Genomic DNA, 18,324 nt, shown 5'->3' with positions numbered 1-18,324 from the left:
TGTACCTAGGAACACCATCTGCAGCTCAAGACCCCAACCCCTAAACCCCTTTCCAATTTGTGTGGTATGAAGTTTTATAATAGCACTTACAATTTCAATTTTTGTGCAGCCTTGTACAGCGCAGCGAAGAGACGGGAAGCGACTAACCTGAAGGCGAGCAGCTCTTCCATGAACGTTCGATCATCGGTTGAGTTGAGCACTTCCTGCCAGTGGATGCCCGAGTCCTGCATGCGCTTGTTGAGCAGCGGCCACCGCTTGATGGACCACGCCTGCTGGCGGAAGTTAGGCCACTCCGACTGGGAGGTGGTCAGGTCGTACCTCACTTCCCTGCGAGCGAACATACGGGGCTCGAGGCCTCGTCTCTTCACCGAAAAACGAGGACAAGAGAGGACAAGCGCTAACTTTCCACATTGTAATTCCACATTGTGAATACAGGAGCGCGCACACACACACACACACACACACGCACACACACACACACACACACACACACACACACACACACACACACACACACACACACACACACACACACACACACACACACACACACACACACACACACACACACACACACACACACACACACACACACACACACACACACACACACACACACACACACACACGTGTGTGCGTGCGTGTGTGTGCGCGCTATCCTGTTTTCATAATAAATTCTCCGTTGAAAGTTAACGCTTGTCCTGTTTTGTCCTCGTCCTCCGTTGTTACCGCGCTATGCTTCCTGAATTATGAGAAGCGGCGCTAGCGTTCATGTTTGTGGTGTCTTTCTTCAGTGGTTGTCCTTGTCGGCTACCTTTTTAGTCTAAGTGTGCCTCCTGAGTTACGAATATCTACCAACATGCCCAAGCCCTCATCAAAGCCGTTCTCAAAACGCCAACCATGTACGACGCCATGAAGACTCAAACATCCAAAAGACCGCCAGAAAGATGCCACCTTTATATTCGTCCTTACATCGCGAGACCAGACCATCAAGTTGTTGGCGTCAGTAAAACTATAACGACACCGTTAAATTACACCACTCATCATTTAAACGATGATTACAGGCAGGCACCTCTAGATGTTTCAGGCTTAGCGCAGCAGCCATCTCTGTCCAAAGTACAGTCAGACAAATGGACGTTGCCACAATGTAAAGTGTCAATGCTCTCTAACTGCGAGATCGATCCTGCGGTTGCTATACGTATCAGTGCCAACCAGGATGCCACCTTGGATGCTATGCTCATCGTACTCGCATCTCGTCGACATGTTTCGCAAGGTGCTTAAGAGTAATCCTCCTTCACTTATGTAGAACACGTCAAGATTGACCAGAACTTGATATTTCACACCATTATGCAGATTGAACAATCGTGGTAAGGAAAGAGTTGTTTATAGAAGTAAGGGTGACCTATTTTGATAACCTGCAGGCCATTTGCTTCACCAAACTCACTATATATTGCTCCGGGGTTGTTTTTTGACATTTTATTTTCCCGCGTATGCTGCGCAGCATTCTGCCCGACTAATCGCGAATATGCATATTTTTCCGGAATATTATGTGTGCCCTCAGAATGCAGCGATTACCCGCTTATATACTTATTGACAAGGAAACCTACTCCTAGTTGTCGCCTCTCCGGTAAACCTCGATAACACAGTACAGGCCCATCGTTCAGTACAGTATATGTCTCATTCGGCCTCTTAACCTAACTAAGCCCTATGACATCCCATTTCATATCCTCTAGTTCTTCTAACAGCACTGTTAAACTAGCTTCACTAGCTACGGTTGTAGCGTTAAACGTTGCCAGGGTCAGTTTCCAATGGCGGCCTGTACAGCGGAGCCAGGAATTCTTAGCACCCCCTGTTTCGTCACAGGTCTGACCGCCGCCTTCGCCAGTTGTTCTGCAGCTTCCGGTGACTCAGGGACGGGTTTTTACGGAATTAATCATGGGAGGTGGCGGCCTATTACTGCACCAGGGTGGCCAACTTCTGTTCTGGTGAGGGAGTGCGTTACCGGAGTTGTTCATCGGCATCAGGTCGCACCCCTAACCTGGTTTTATCCAATTCCATCGGCACGCGGATATTTTTTTTGTATCCGGTGATGACGCGCGGCACCGGGATTTGAACCCCGGTCCTCTTGCATGCGAGCCGGGTGTTCTACCGCTACGCGAGCGCTGCAACGACGAAGGACGAGGTCGAGAAAGCATTAGAAACTATGCAAAGGGGTAAATCAGCTGTACAAGATCAGATAACTACAGATTTGTTGAAGGACGACGGGGGGGGGGGGGGGGGGGGATATCGTGTTAGAAAAACTGGCCACCCTGTACACGCAGTGCCCCGTGTCATCGACGGTACCGGAACCATGGAAGAATGCAAACATTATCCTCATCCATAAGAAAGGGGACACTAAGGACCTTAAAAATTACAGACCAATCAGCTTACTGTCTGTTACGTATAAGGTATTTACTAAGGTAATCGCTAATAAGATCATTACAACCTAAGACTGCAATCAAGCAGAGGATCAAGCAGGTTTTCGAAAACGGCACTCTACTATCGATCATATCTATACCGTCAACCAGGTGATAGAAAAATGCTCGGAATATAACCAGCCCTTATACATAGCATTGATTGATTACGAAAAATCATTTGACTCAGTAAAACCTCAGCGGTGATGCATGCATCGCGAAATCAGGGGGTAGATGAGCCGTACGTGAAAGTGCTGGAAGATATACATATATAGTGGCTGCACAGCAACCATAGTGCTGCATAAAGAAAGTAGCAAAATTCCCATAAATAAAGAAAGGTGTTAGGCAAGGAGACAATCTCCCCAGTACTATTCAGAGCTTGCTTAGAGGGGGTATCCAGAGACTTGGATGGGAGCAATTAGAGATAATGTGTGTTGTGTTGTGTTTTACGGCACATAGGCAACTAAGGCCATCATGCGCCAAAAGTAAGGTTTAGAATCTGGACTTTTTTACAGGACTTTAAGAAATTATTATAGGTTCTATAACCTATTTAGATGTTTTACTTCTTTAGGAACGAAAATATGCAGGAAATGTTAATGAGTGACTTTTCTCCTAAAAGTAAGCTTGGGTGGAATGATATATGTTCATTGTAAAGTTGTGGGAAGTGCTTCTGTCGTAGGCCCTCAAGTCTTGTACAACTGATTAGGATATGGTTGATTTTGAGCACGTCTCCACATTCTTCACAAGTAGGCTGATCGTGTTTCGTTAGTAAAAAGTTATGTGTAAGGAGTGTGTGACCGATACGAAGACGACATAGAACCACCTCAATGAATCACTCTTGGTGGCTACATGTTTTCCATTCCTCTACCATGGCTGCTTATTGCTGGTTTCTTTGTCCTATGAATCCTTCCATTTCTCTCTCAATTTTCTTTGTATATATTTTATGACATTTCTGTGAGGTACATTTACTTGTTCTATTTTTGCATTCTGGACGGCTGCAGCACACGCATCAGCTCTTTCATTTTCATTTATACCTACGTGACTTGACACCCAGCAGAATTTAATTTCGCGCCCCCGTGTTTGAGCTGTTTTTATGCAATGTATTATATTTCCTAATAAGGGTTGTGTTGCATTTCTGGCGTGTAGTGCTGTGATCACACTAAGTGAGTCTGTGTAGATTATACTTTTTACGATGTTGCACTTTACTATCTTTTCCGCATCTAAAGAGATGGCATACCATTCGGCAGTAAAAACTGTTGCACACAGAGGTAGCCTAACTGTTTTTTCAAGTTTTTCTTTTACTACACCACTACCAACGTAAAACGTTGTTTTAGAACCGTCTGTATAAAATGCTGTGTGGGTTTTGCGCTTTTCCTTCAAGGCTAGGGAATTCTTATATTATATGATCAGGTGGTGTCTGCTTTTTACGAAATTGTGTTAGTGAGAGGTCGCATACAGAAGGGAAGCTGCACCAAGGGGCAATTTGTTTGGGACTGTGGACAACGTTTGGAAGTGTATCATGTATCTTTAGTTCCTGGCATATCTGTTCATAACGGAGAATTAGGGGTCTTATTGCTAGAGGTTTATTGTTAAAAAGTATTCTAGATGGGCCCTTTGTGACTACAGAGTGGCAAAGGTGTTCTGGGATGGATCTTATTTTTAGCACGTAAGCACACGACAGCATTGTCCTTCTGTCTGCGAGGGGTGGTTCATTTGTTTCGACATGGAGGCTATTTGCGGGGGATGTTCTGTATGCGCCAGTTGTAAGCCGCAGGCCAAGGTTTTGCACAGGATCTAGACGTTTTAAGTAAGATGGTCTTGCTGACCCATACAATACACATCCATAGTCCAGGGAAGAGCGTACTACTGAGTGACAGACACGCATAAGACATGTTCTGTCAGAGCCCCAGCGTCTGTGTGATAGCACTTTCAGTATGTTCAGGGATCGGAAAGCTTTCTTTTTGAGGTTGTTAATATGTGGTAGAAAAGTGAGTTTCTTGTCAAACGTTACACCGAGAAATTAGTGCTCGTTTTTTATTGGCAGTATTATTTAATTTAGGTGCAGGTTAGGGTCAGTTTGTAACCCTCGTCACAGAGAGAATAGAACAGCCACTGTTTTTGTGGTGAAAACTGAAATCCATTTTGATCTGCCCATGTCGCCAGCTTGTTTATAGTAAGCTGCACTTGTCTTTCACATGTTGATACATTGGAGGATGTGTAGATGGTGAATACGGATAAGGGTAGATGGAGAATACCTCAGTAATCAGCGATTGAATGATGACATTGCCTTGTTATGTAACTCTGGGGAGGAACTACAAATAATGATTGATGACCTAGACAGGAAAAGTAGAAAGGTACGTTAGAAAATCAACATACAGAAAACTTAGGCAATGTTCAACAGCCTCGGGAAGAAACAGCAGTTTATGTTAGGCAGCGAAGCACTGGAATTAGCAGGCGAATATGTCTACTTGGAACAGGTAGTAACCCGCAGATCCGGACCGTGAAAAGGAAATAACAAGAAGGATAAGATTAGGATGGAGCGCGTTTCGCAAGCACTCGCCGATTATGACTAGCAGCTTACCGGTATCGCCCAAGAGGAAATTATACAACAGTTGCATATTACCTGTACTCACCTATGGGGCTGAAACTTGGAGGCTAACCAAAATGGTTCTACTTAAGCTGAGGACAACGCAGATGGCTATGGAACGATACATGGTAGGGGTAACATTAAGAGATAGGAAGCGTGCAGATTGGGTCAGAGAAATAACTCGTTACTGACATTCTAGTGGAAATCAAGAAGAAGAAACGGGCATGGGCAGGACATGCAGTGCGAACAGAGGATAACCGATGGTCGCTTAGGGTAATGAACTGGAAGGAAAGCGCAGCAAGGACCGGCAGAAAGTTAGGTGGGCGGATGAGGTTAAGAAGTTCGCAGGGGTCAAGTGGATGCAGCTAGCACAGAACTGTGTTAATTGGAGAAATATGAGAGAGGCCTTCGCCCTGCAGTGGTATAGCCAGGCTGAAGACGATTATACTCGAATGTAATGTTATGCATCCGGAAGCCGATGCAGGCGCAGTCACTTTTCCTGAAGTCCTGGAGTTTAGAGATACCAGTGACCGGGCGAATGAACCTGAGGCGTAAGCTAGCAAAAAACGATTGGAAGGTTGGTGGCTTGAAAGCAGAAAAGTGGCATAATGCTAGTAATGTAGAAACCAAAATTCAATAAATAGAATGATGGTATAGCTAACCAATCTAAAACAATAATTAGGATACAGGGGAAAAAATGAGCATGATAGCAACTGCTACCACCCCGTTTCAAAGAGGACGCTCCCGTATTCCATCCATTCCATCCATCCATCGGCAGCGCCCATGATAAAACGGTGTATATGAACGACAGTTATTCTCCACTTATCCATGGCAAGTGTAGCTAGCCAGCACACAGTAGTGTTAACTGGAGGCATTGGGGAGAGTTTCGAACCGTTCCTGCAGTCGACGCAGTTAAGCTGTGGATAGTGATGGCATGATTTGAAATGTCCCTCTCTACCTGCTGTGTGTCTGCAACCCACGAAACTTCCGGCACAAATTCAGCAATCAGACTATAGACTAAACATGCATGACTGGTAAAGCGCGAGAGGAAACGCGAATGACTCACAGAAAACGACATGGACAGGTACCAACGCGCAACTTATTACAGAAAGACACGACAATAAGTGGGTAGACGAATGAAAAAATGCAAACAGAAAACAAAGAACCAAACATTGCCGCACGTCTAAAAATTAACGACAAAGAAAAAATCTACAGTGCACTCAGCTGTTTGGGAGAACCAAAGTTTTCAGCAACCATGATGGAATTGTTCACGAGATAATGGAAGCCTTTCATTGCGTCTACATGGGGAAGAATGTGTAAGGCAAAGTTCGGTATGTTTGGCTGTTATATTGGAGTTTTAGTTTCTGTCCGCATCGCTGGGGTTTCAAAAATAATCTACTCTTTATGGTTCTTTTGTGTGGGTGCCGGAAAAAGATCGCCGCCTTTATATGGTTGTTTGTTTCATGTTTGGAATTTTTCATTTGCTTCCTATTTATTCTCTAGCCTTTCTCAAATAAGCTTCAGTTGCGAGCTAGCGCCTGTCCGTGTAGTTTTCTGCCTCTCTTCCGCTTTTCCCTTCGCACTTAACCAGCCATGCCTCTCAACCAACTTGCCTAACTTTCTGCCCTTCTAGACTGTGTTTAATTACATCCTATAGCCCCGTCGGGGTGGCGCAGTGGTTACGGCGCTCGACTACTGTTCCCAAGGAAGCGGGATCGAATCCCGGCCTCGGCGGCCGCTTTTCGATGGAGGAGAAAAGCAAGGCGCCCGTGTGCTGTGCGATGTCAGTGCACGTTAAAGAATCCCAGGTGGTCGAAATTTCCGGAGTCCTCCACTACGGCGTCTCTCATCCTGAGTCACTTTGGGACGTTAAACCCCAAAACCAAACCAAGCCAAACCAAGCTTCAGGGTGCAACAGTGTGATCACAATATCCAAGACAGGAACCAAAAACAGGAAGGAGATAGAATGAAGCGTGCAGATATACTTACACGCATTCGGGAAGACATAGCGTCTTGCACTGCTGCCCTCCGCTGGACGATGTGTAGGAGCGGAGATAACGTGTGCGGCAGCGAGCTGTAAGTGGTAGTTAAGCATATTGAGCTTAGCGCCCTCAAATCCCAAGGTTATATTGCATGTTTCTGATAATTCAAGCGCAACAATGACGGCACACAGATACAGAAACCACAGGACATGCGCAACCTGCAACAATTTATTGAAGCGACACACAGCTGCCTATATAGCCATTAAAAGGCGGAGGGAAGAAAAAGGGAACGAAAGGTGAAGGATGCGCGCGCGATCGCAAAGAAGGCACAAGAAGTGACGTGGTTGATACAATGGGTGTGTAGAATCAATTCCGATTCAACACACGCAAAAACTGTTAAGCGCGCCATAGCCATCATGTGCCTTGAATCGTCCCTAAGAAAATCATGTAATCACAAAGCGCAGCAAAGCTTCGACGTCCAGATACGTAAGATTCAACAGATTGATTTTCCTTCTTCCATTTTAAGTTCTGTCACCAAAGCGCTGCTAAAAAAGGTCAAAAAAGACAAAAAAGAGACAAAGACGAAGGAAAGACCGCAGAAAAGAAAGATAAGCTGGTGGTGATTTATTATTCTCACCAAGTTGCTTATAGTCTGAAGCATATGGCGGTCAAGTACAGAGTTCCCGTCATCTTTTCTGCCTCCAGGAAACTCTCATCGTTATGTAGAATGATCAATTCTGGAAGTGATAAAAGAAAGTATGTGATAGTAAACATGCTAACCCTTTTGTAGAATGTGCTGGGGCGGGGTTGTGTACATCATCCCATTGACGCGTGGAAAGATTTTCATCGGACAAACGGGCCGATGCATTGATGAACGACTAAGAGAGCACAAACTATCGCTGAAGAGCGGAACAGGCTCAAATCTTCCACTTCACTGCAAAGAATGCGGGAAAGAAGAAAAGAGGAGTTGCAACGCCAGACTTCAAGAAACAAGAATCGTCTGCAAAAGTAATGACACTGTGGCACGCGAATTGATTGAGGCACACAAAATAGCAAAGCACTCCCTTAATCATGATATGTAAAAAAGAGTGCAAGTGTGTAGATATGTTTTAGATACCGTCGTATCACCCATGTTCCTTCTTGTGCCTTCTTTGTGATCGCGCGGGCATCCTTCACCTTTTGTTCTCTTACTCACCCCCCCCCCCCCCCCCCCCCCCGCCTTTTAATGGCTATATAAGCAGCTGTTTGTCGCTTCAATAAATTGTTGCTAGTAGCGCATGCCCTGTCGTTTCTGTATCTGCTTGCCGTCATTGATCACAAGCAATGCACCAACGTGCCCCGCAAAGTGTTTTACTTGAGATATTGCAGGTCTCTGGTGTGTAGTTGCGTGAGACTTCCGCGAAGAACAGGGCAATATTTTAAGGGTGATGCGGCTGAATGTTTATGAGACTAAGCAGTTAGCAGTTAGCAACTGCAGTTCAGCATTGCTTTTACCTTTGTTGCGACTGTCGTTGAAAAGCAATTCGTAAAAACTGAGAGTTGAAATCACATGGAGGCTGCCGATTGAACACCCGTCTGTCCAGGAAGAAAGAAGGTACATGTGAACGTGGTAGCTTCTGGTTACTGCGAGTTACGAGTCCGACTCCGTTGATACACGTATGCCGTGCATCTGTTTTTACAAAATATTTCAGCTGTGCTTTGTGCAGCGTATTTAACTATCATCTACAGAAAGGCCATCATCCCACTGCAGCTTAAAGAGGTCTATTGCCGTACCCTGAGTGGCGTTGCAGAGGTCGCAGGAGGCGCGAGTGGTACTAGAGAGTTCGTCGAGACATCCACAGGTTCGAAGCAGCGCGGCTTCCCGGCACAGTGTCTGGCAGAACTGTAAAGCAACCAAGAACAGCCAGCACAGGGGACGTCATAGAACCGCCATCATAAAATAGTACGCCCTTTAGAATCAATATTTCTCAAATTTCCGCTCAATTTCAAATGGCCCACCTCAGAACGCCAGTAAACCCATACGAACAAATGTGCATAGTGCTGGGCTCTCATAAGACAAAAAAAAAATGTTTTCGAGTGAACCAGGTGAAATGTTTTACGCTCTCTTCTCAGTACACGATTCAGAACGTTACAGGGAAGCAAAAGTCCGTAGAAGTTTGCATCGTATTTAGAATGGAAATAAAGCAAGTTGTGTTGAAAATAAGAACTGTCTCAAAGACATGGCACCAATCAATTTGTTCTTAAACCACAACCACTAGACAAAATATGAGGTAAAAGTCCGACGGTAGATGCCGCGCTCCTCCTATTCTTGTTGCGTGCTGACTGCTGATTGCGCGCTTTGATAGATTCGAGCGAGAAAATGGCAGTTCAGTGTCTCGTGTGGTTGATTTAGAAAATCAAGTAGGTTTGTTAAGGGCAGAAAATCAGAAACTGCTAGGACAGCTTCCTCGAATAAAAAAAAAAAAAGGTCGACTTTGTCCTTAGAACCAACAAGGACGGACATTCCAGTGCGGGGCCACGTGGCTAGGACCAGCACTGGCATGGAAGTCATAAGCAAAGTAGGTCAGGCGGATCCGAAACGACAGAGTTATTTAGAAGCAGTTACTAAGAAGTCGAAAAAAAAGGAAGAAGTAAGGAAGAATAAAAATTCCAGAGAGAAGGACACAGATAACCGAAAGCAGGAGCCAACAGTTGGGAGAGGGAGAGAGAAGGCCCAGGTGCTTATCGCCGGAGATTCTAACATGAGCAGGTGCAAGCGAGATATCTTGCAACGTGTAAAGGGTGATAAACGAGTGTTAGTTAATTGGAACCTTCCCAGCGATAACAATGAGGGCAGTGCTTAAAGAGAGGAAACAAAGGCTGTTGAAAAATTCCGTAGAGCGCAATATGGTGACAGTAGCTGCGGGGCTAAACGATGTCCTAAATGGTGACGCTGCAGGAGTGGTGGAAACTTTAACTAAAGGAGATGACGATATCAGGGAGATAACACAGCAAACACAGCATGCACAGTACCGGAGGTGCTAGGATCGAACGGAAAGCTGGAAAAGGACGTGGTGACAGTTAACCAGGACATAAGAAAGTTAAGCCTCGAGAAGCGTTTAGAAGTGATTGAGGTAAACAGGGAGGTGTATAAAGCAGGTTTTGGCAGGGCTTTTCAGCGAGATGGCATTCATTTTAACAGAAGGGTGGGAACAAAGATCGGCTAGCGCCTGGCAGGCAAGGCTATAGCTTTTTTAGGGGGTCCGCGAGGGCTCAGTGCACAGAGGTAGTTAGAAGTGAAGCAGAAGAAAGCGTAATAACGGATGCTGAGCCCACAAAAATGGCAGGGAGGAGGTGGAGAAAGAAAAGTACAAAAAAGAAACTTAACACTAGGATCAGCCACATAAACATGCAAGGAGGTAGAAAAAGAGCGAAATGGCTAGAGATAGAACAGCAGTTGAAGGATGACAAAATAGGTGTGTACGCTCTTTGCGAGACTCATCTCAGGGATCTATAAGATCCGTCGTTTATAGAAGGCTACGCCTGGGAAGGGTGCAACAGAACGAGAACGAAAAAAAAAAGGTGGAGGGGTAGGTTGATGATACACTGGGGAACAAATTGGCAAATAATAAAATCATTTTGTAAAGAACATACATCGGTATCAAGAACAATTGCCGGCATAAGGACATGGCTAGGGGTAGTTTATATAGGAACAGGCAAGAAAACAATGATCTTGTTGAATGTCCCAGGGACGATATAAGCCACTTTGGAGACGGGGCCGATACTATTCCGCTGGAGGACATGAACGGCCACATCGACAATCTGGATTGATACAGTGATTGTAACGAGAAGCTAATGCCAGATTTCTATGAGCGACACGACCTAGTTATAGTAAATAGAGAAAGACAATGCGAAGGATAAATCACGTGGGAATTCCGCAATAGGCAGACGACCATTGACTACTGTCTAATATAGCAGGGAATTTATAGCAAGGCCGCAAAAATGGAAATAGACGAAGAAGGGGAGTGTAGTCTGGGAAGTGATCATAAACGTATTAGTCTGAAGATGGGGCCCTTGATGAAAACAGATATGGAACTTAGACAAAAAGTAAACACAAAATAAACGACGATCAAATAGCGCAGATAGCAGCAGACATAGAGGAAGCAATAGAGAAAAGCCGCATGAAAGACTGGCATTGTGAACAGGTAGAACTACTCATAAGGAGGAATATTAAGGAGGTTAAAGTAGCAAACCGCTGAAATAGAAAGAGGAAGCCAAGTAGCTGGTGGAATAAGGAAATCAGGGAAGCCATTGAACAACGACGGGCTGCTCCAAGGGAACACCGAGATGCAAAGAAAGCACAGGTATCTCAGGAGAAAATCGGCCAAAAATGGGAATCATATCGCAAAAGAAGCTTGATGTATACGCCCTCTTCCAAAGTAAAATAAAGCAGTCCACCGATCGCTGGATGGCTGACATACACGATGCCTCTAGAGGCGGATCAAGAAAATTCTGGGACCATATAAGCTGGCTAGGTAAAAAGAATCAAAGAAAGCAGGACCGGATTCAAGATAACGAGGGAAATTGTTTAAAGGGAGGCAACGCAGTGAACTACATTACATCAGTTATAGCCCAGTCATTTAAGAGCGACGATAGAGTAATCTCCGCCAATCAGGAAGCAGCCCAAGACAGCAGAATACAAAGCAGCTTAGAACTGACCAATTTAAACTGGAAAAAGGCAGAAAAAAATATTCATAAAAACACATCTACAGGAATAGATGGAATTCTGATCAAGCTGATTAATGAACTTGGTTCAAGAAGTAAGGAAACGTTGTTAGAAGCTTTGGAAACAGTCATAGCGAATAAGCAAATTCCGGACAGCTGGCGGCAGAGTAAAATGAATTTGATTTATAAAGGTAAAAGAGAAAGGATGCACATAAAATCCTACAGGTCGATTACTATAACATCTGTTACGTACAGGGCATGCAGGCGGTGGAAATAAAGGTGCAAGCATGGGTAGAAAGTAATAATATAGAATAGGTATTGGGCTCCGATATTTTCAGCGCCTACAGCTGAAGAGAACGACGACAAGGATGTTCAACGCGCGTGACGGGCAGGAAGGAAAACGACAACGAAGCTCGCTTCGACGCTCGTACGTGTGCTGACACGTCTCACGACTGATCGCAGAACGTTCTATTGACTGTTGACGACGTATCGCCCAGATACTCGTAGAATTCAGAACGGCTTTAAAAATGGTAGGCGCTTAGATGATAGCCTGTTTGTGCTTACCCAATTAATGCATCGAAATATCTAGAGTGGGAAAGAGACCTTTGTATTTGTCCTTCCTGAACATACACGAGGTGTACGACAACGTAAAGAGGGAACTCCCGTGGAACATATTAAAAGAAGGTATCGGTCATGATAAATAGAGTTCCTACGCGAAATATACCGGGGTAACAAAGTAGAAAATCATGGGAAGAGACAATGAGTGCAGAAGCTATCAAGGTATGCAAAGCATTAAGACAAGGTTGTCCTCTATCATCGCTGCTGTTCATTCTTTATATGAAAAATATGGAAATGAGGATACAAGACAGTAACCTAGGTTTTAACCTGACATATAGATTAGGTGAAAAGGCGGTAGAGCAGCGCCCCCCCGGTTTGAGGTATGCAGACGATATTGTGCTGCTATCTGAGAGTCTGGAAGAATTGCAAACTCTAGTTAAGTATTGCGGAGACAAAGGGAACGCTCTAGGCTTCGGTGTCAGCGCAGTTAAGTCGGGTCTGATGATTTTCAACGGCTCAACTGATCAGGGTCTTAAAATACAAGCCATGTAATACCCAGAGTAGCAGAATATAAATATCTTGGGGTAGGGGTAAACGAAGGATTGGCATACATTGGAAAGCATGAGCAATATCACTTAAGGCCAAAGGGCGAAGAAATTCCAGGATAATGAAGCATAGGGCATTGTGGGGATGCAACAGGTATGAGGTTTTGAGGGGTATTTGGAAAGGAATTATGGTGCCCGGGCTTACTTTCAGAAAGGCGGTTTTGTGCCTAAGCCCAGAAGTACAGTCGACATTAAAAATAAATCAGACATCCGTCGGACGATTAGCACTATGTGCCCACGGCAAAACCACAAATGAGGCGGTACAGGGAAATATGGGCTGGGCATCTTTCGAAGTACGGGATGCTGAGAGTAAAATATTATATGAGGAACGCCTGAAGAAATTGGACAGTAACAGATGGGCAGCTAAAGTATTTAAATATCTATACCTGAAAAGCATTAACTCCCAATGGTGGAAAAAACTAGGAAACCAACCAGTAAGTATGCTGGCCATAAGGACGAAGAAATAAAGAGCGTTAAGCAACAGGTGAAAAACACAGAAGGTAAAAATTGGATAAATTTATGGAAAAGAATCAGTGTGGGATTATACCGAAAGTGGAAAAGGCAGATCAGGAAGGAAGCTTTCTTTGATAACTCGAGAGGCAGTGCCCTACGTTTTTAAGCTAGATCAGGGTGCCTTAGAACACGCATCTACAAAAAGAAATTCAACAATGAAGATGACGCATGTGCTGTATGTGGTAACTCCAGTGAAACAATTGACCATAATATACTCGAATGTGATGGTATCCATCCGGTAGTCGATGCAGGCGCAGTCACTCTTCCTGAAGCTCTGGGGTTTAGAAATACCAGGGGCCGGGTGAATAAACCGGCGGTGGAAGCTAGCAAAAAACGACTGGAAGATTGGTGGCTTGAAAACAGAAAAGTGACATAATGTTAGTAAAGTAGAAACAAAAGTTCAGTAAAGAGAATGATGGCATAGTTAACCAATCTAAAACAATAATTAAGATATAGGGAGAAAAATGAGCATGATAGCTGCTGCTACCACCCCGTTTCAAAGGGGACGCTCCTATATTCCATCCATCCATCCATCCATCCATCCATCCATCCATCCATCCATCCATCCATCCATCCATCCATCCATCCATCCATCCATCCATCCATCCATCCATCCATCCATCCATCCATCCATCCATCCATCCATCCATCAGTCCGTCCGTCCGTCCGTCCGTCCGTCCGTCCGTCCGTCCGTCCGTCCGTCCGTCCGTCCGTCCGTCCGTCCAATCCATCCATCCATCCATCCATCCATCCATCCATCCATCCATCCATCCATCCATCCATCCATCCATCCATCCATCCATCCATCCATCCATCCATCCATCCATCCATCCATCCATCCATCCATCCATCCATCCATCCATCTGTGTCCCTGCAGGGCCGCAGCAGAAGAGCACCGCTTTGCTTCACAGTTGTTAGACATTGCACATATTGTGTCACATTCTCACAGTTCGCCTTTATGAAGAGGCCCCTTTGCGCATGCGCGCCTCTCCCCTGGTTGAAACCAAACTACCAACCCCAGCTGCGCATGCGCAGTTTTCGGCTTCCCGATCGGTGTAGCCGCAGTCGATCTCGGAGGCCATGCGTAGTTAATGTTCGTGATAGGCGTATGCGATAGATGGCGGTAGTTGTCGAGAACAAACACCGTCTTTTCGCTGGCGACTGCATCTCCTAAGGGCGTTTTCAACCAGTAGCAGACGAATTTTCAACCACTCCCAGAGGGCGCCACATTTTGTGAAAAAGTCGGATAGTTGCTGCAACTAACAGAAACGTAGTATAATTCGAAACAGAGTAGAGTTATCAGGCTGCTACGTCGTAGGGTCACTTGAGCACTTGGCAGCAGCAGGGGCAAGCTGACGAATTCATTATTTTGTCCACTATCATTGCATACACCAGTGCCCGGCCAGTGATCATCGGTGCTGGAAACAACCGTTTACAGGAACGGCAGACGCACGTCAGCCGCTGTCGCCACGTCCACCAGGGAAGTTTCTGCTACAAAAAGAGCCACAATTTTGCCGAACACTCACTTGGCAGCTGCAAGGTCAGCTTGACGAAATCATCTAAATATTGTCGGCTATAATTACAGGTTAGAACATTTTGCATGCCGTAAAGTTTCATTTTTGTCCTTACTGCCCGAACTGCTGCCAAATCTGTTGGTATATAAAATTAATTGCCCAACCCATATCTCTTGTTCTTTCTAATATCATCAATAATAGCATGTTTAAGATCGGAATCTTTCCTCACGAACTAAAGCACGGCAGAATCATTCCGGTGTTTAACAAAGGTGACCGCTCCTTGGTAACAAATTATAGACCAATCTGTGTACTCCCCATTTTCAGCAAATTGAAAGGTTAATTGAAAAACGCTTGACAAAATATTTCAATAAATTTTATGTCCTCCGAAGTTAAAGTTTTTTTTTAGCAACAGAGGATAACTGATACTGAATAATGACTATGTTATCAGCTCTGCGTAGTTTGTATTTTTATCTGGTTTAATATGGTTTAACATGCCTTTTTATGCATATCCTTTATTACTGTTTGATTTGGTGCTAAGTTACTTGCTCAGTCCTTTTTATGTTGCAAAATCATTAAATTTTTATTATCAGCTTATTTATAGTCTACGTTCAATTTATCTTACTGTGAAAAATTGCTGTCTTGTATATTACTCTTTATCTGTCATTCATAGGAGGTCCCGATACAGTCGCTGGCTCTGGGACCTTCTTCTGTATGTATATGCTGGAATGTATTCAACGGTGATATAATAAAATTGAACTGAAATTGAAAATTTGTGTCCATTGTTTTATTGCATTTGAGATGCTGATTCTGCATAACATAGGAATGAAATGCATGACATTCAACCTAAATTGGTTGGAATGTGGCTTAAGAAAAGAGTTAAAGGAAATAGAGGCGAGTCTTGAATATTTCAATCAGCAATTCGAGAACAGAAACAAGAAAGTGAGGAGCTTGCAAAAAATAAACGAAGTGCTCAAAACAGCTAATGCATAGCTTTTAGAAGAATGACAACCGCTCATAAATTAAGTTTCACAGCTTGAGGGTCTAGCGACTGTCTTAGGGCAGAATTCAAAGAGTGGAATCTTGAGATTAAAGGAATTTCTTTCTCTGAAGACCAGCACCTTCCTGAGGCGCTTAATTCGGTAGGTGAAGTTTAGGAGGAACCTACTGTGAAAGATGACATTGTAATGTGTCATAGTGTTCTTGTAGAAAGCTCCAACACTGTAAGCAATATCGCTGTGCAGTTCAAAAACCATCCCAAGCGAGATGCTGTGCTTCAAAAAGCACGAAAGATGACAACCAAAGGTCTTTATCCATAGCGCACCCTCGTTCTTCAACAAGCGCCTGTGTTCAGCACTAAAACGAGTGGCATGGCTATTCAACAAAAGAAAGCCAAAGACTGGATATTTGGTCTAGACCAAAATAGTGAAAGACTTGCTATGCGGCGGCGTATCTCGAGTGGCTATAAATCTGAAAGGGATTTCAGATATGATACACCTGTCCTGTCCTGTTTTGTCCTGGACATAGCGCCTGTCTTGTCTACATCTGTGTTGTCCCCGTCTCTTTTTTGCGCTATGTCTTCAAGAAACTGCTACCAACTAGCCCAAACCAAACATCTGTTGCATAAATCTGGCGGCGCGGTTCTGCAAAACTTCTAGTCCATTGGTGAGGTAAGCTTGATGTGGGTGCCAAATGGGTGATGCATATTCTAGCTTTGATTTCACAAGTGATTCGTAAGCTAGTAACTTGACGTGCACGGGAGCATCGCGAAGATGACGTCTTAGAAAACCAAGGGATTTGTTAGCTGAAGAAATTATGTTAGTTATATGAGTTTTCCAGGACAAATCAGCGCACAGAGCTACCTAAATATTTTTATGATAGCACTGGTAGCACGGGGACGGATTCAATTTGATAACGGGATACGAGTGAGTTACGGCGGCGATGAAAAGACAGTACAGTGGTGAGTAGCCTTGTCTAGAGCGCTCCGACGGCGCTGTGCGGAGCAAGTCAGCAACATCTAACGTTAGGCTCTGGGTTTGGGTTATGCGTCCAGTGCGCATGCGCGACAAATCAAAGGGATGCCTGCTCACCGCTTCCTTTTCCAGCCACTCTCTTGCGATTGCCTTTTGGGCCGCGCTGCCTGCATTTGTGAGGCTGTAACGGTCGCCAGCGCGTCGCGACGCTGCAGTGTTCCTAGAGTGTATCAAAACGGCTAGATAAGCAAGCGCTAACAATAGCGGATTAACGCGTGTTTCTGCATACACGGCGCTCGCCGCCCCGGCGATTTTCTCTTGGAGGATGTCAAGTTCCTAGATCTGTACGGATGCCAAATGCAGTGTCCCATGTGTAGCCAATGCAAAGACGTGATAAAACATAACGCCTGCAACGCATTAAACAACCAACAAGGCCCAATTCTCGAACTCTTAGCCTAGTGCGTGTCTGAAACGCATGATCATCCGTTATCACTCGCACTTACTTGCCCAGCCGCTTCGTGATTCGTATGAAACGCGTTGCTTTTCCGGCCGCTGTTACATATCCAGTGCGTACCTGGCGACATTATGCGCAAGCACTGAGCGGAAATGAGGCCGTGAACACGCGAGCAAGCACCGCTTTATTTTGGCCGCGCATGCGCACTGGACGCATAACTCAAACCCAGAGGCTAACGTTAGACGTCGCTGACTTGATCCGCACAGCGCCGTCGGAGCGCTCTATACAAGGCTGCTCACCACTGTACATAGCATTTGTGAGGGTTTAGTTCCATTTGCCAAATTTCGCACCACTCCTGAATCTTGTTAAGGTCGTTTTGGAGGTAAAATTGATCAGAAGTGTTATTAACTGTTTGATAAAGAACACAATCATCAGAAAACATGCGGATTTTACAGGACACTTGAAAGGGTAAATCATTTATGTATATTAAAAACAGAAGGGGACCTAGTACGGAACCTTGAGGGACGCCAGATGGTACAGGAAGGGAGCTGGAATTATATTGATTTACGAAGACGGATTGAGTGCGGTTAATTAGAAATTCGGTGATCCATATAACCACATTTGGATCGAGGTTAATGTGAGATAACTTGGGTAACAGGCGTTTGTGAGGAACTTTGTCGAAACCTTTTTTAAAATCAAAAAAGATAGCGTCAGTTTGTAGGTTAAGATCTAGGTTGGCATGCAGGTCATGTATAAAAAGCGCTAGTTGAGTATCACAAGAAAAGCATTTCCGGAACCTGTGCTGCGCAGAATGAAAGAAATTGTTTGAATCCAGGAAAGCAATGATATGGGAGAATATGGCGTGTTCCATGATCTTACAAGGCACACGTGTTAAAGAAATGGGCCAATAATTGAATGGATGATTGGTGTTACCGGATTTGAAGACTGGAATGACCTTCCTGTCATGTTCGCTGTGTATTCCTC

The 18,324-nt window shown here is 44.6% G+C and overlaps 1 long non-coding RNA gene across 1 annotated transcript; it reads right to left on the bottom strand.

Moving 5' to 3' along the window:
- Positions 1-206: 206 nt before the first annotated feature.
- On the bottom strand, positions 207-17,475 carry LOC146171470 (uncharacterized). Its single transcript, XR_014702871.1, has 4 exons — positions 17,390-17,475; positions 8,796-8,904; positions 7,030-7,114; positions 207-327 (listed from the first exon to the last, which is right to left on the bottom strand). It is a non-coding gene; the product is annotated as an uncharacterized LOC146171470 (long non-coding RNA).
- Positions 17,476-18,324: the final 849 nt, after the last annotated feature.

Source organism: Amblyomma maculatum, unplaced genomic scaffold (assembly GCF_055883805.1).
Source record: "Amblyomma maculatum isolate TAMU_Amacu unplaced genomic scaffold, ASM5588380v1 scaffold_22, whole genome shotgun sequence".
In the NCBI taxonomy this organism is placed as follows: domain Eukaryota; kingdom Metazoa; phylum Arthropoda; class Arachnida; order Ixodida; family Ixodidae; genus Amblyomma; species Amblyomma maculatum.
The sequence above is the reverse complement of the archived record's forward strand: the minus strand, read 5'-3'. Positions and strand labels throughout refer to the sequence as shown.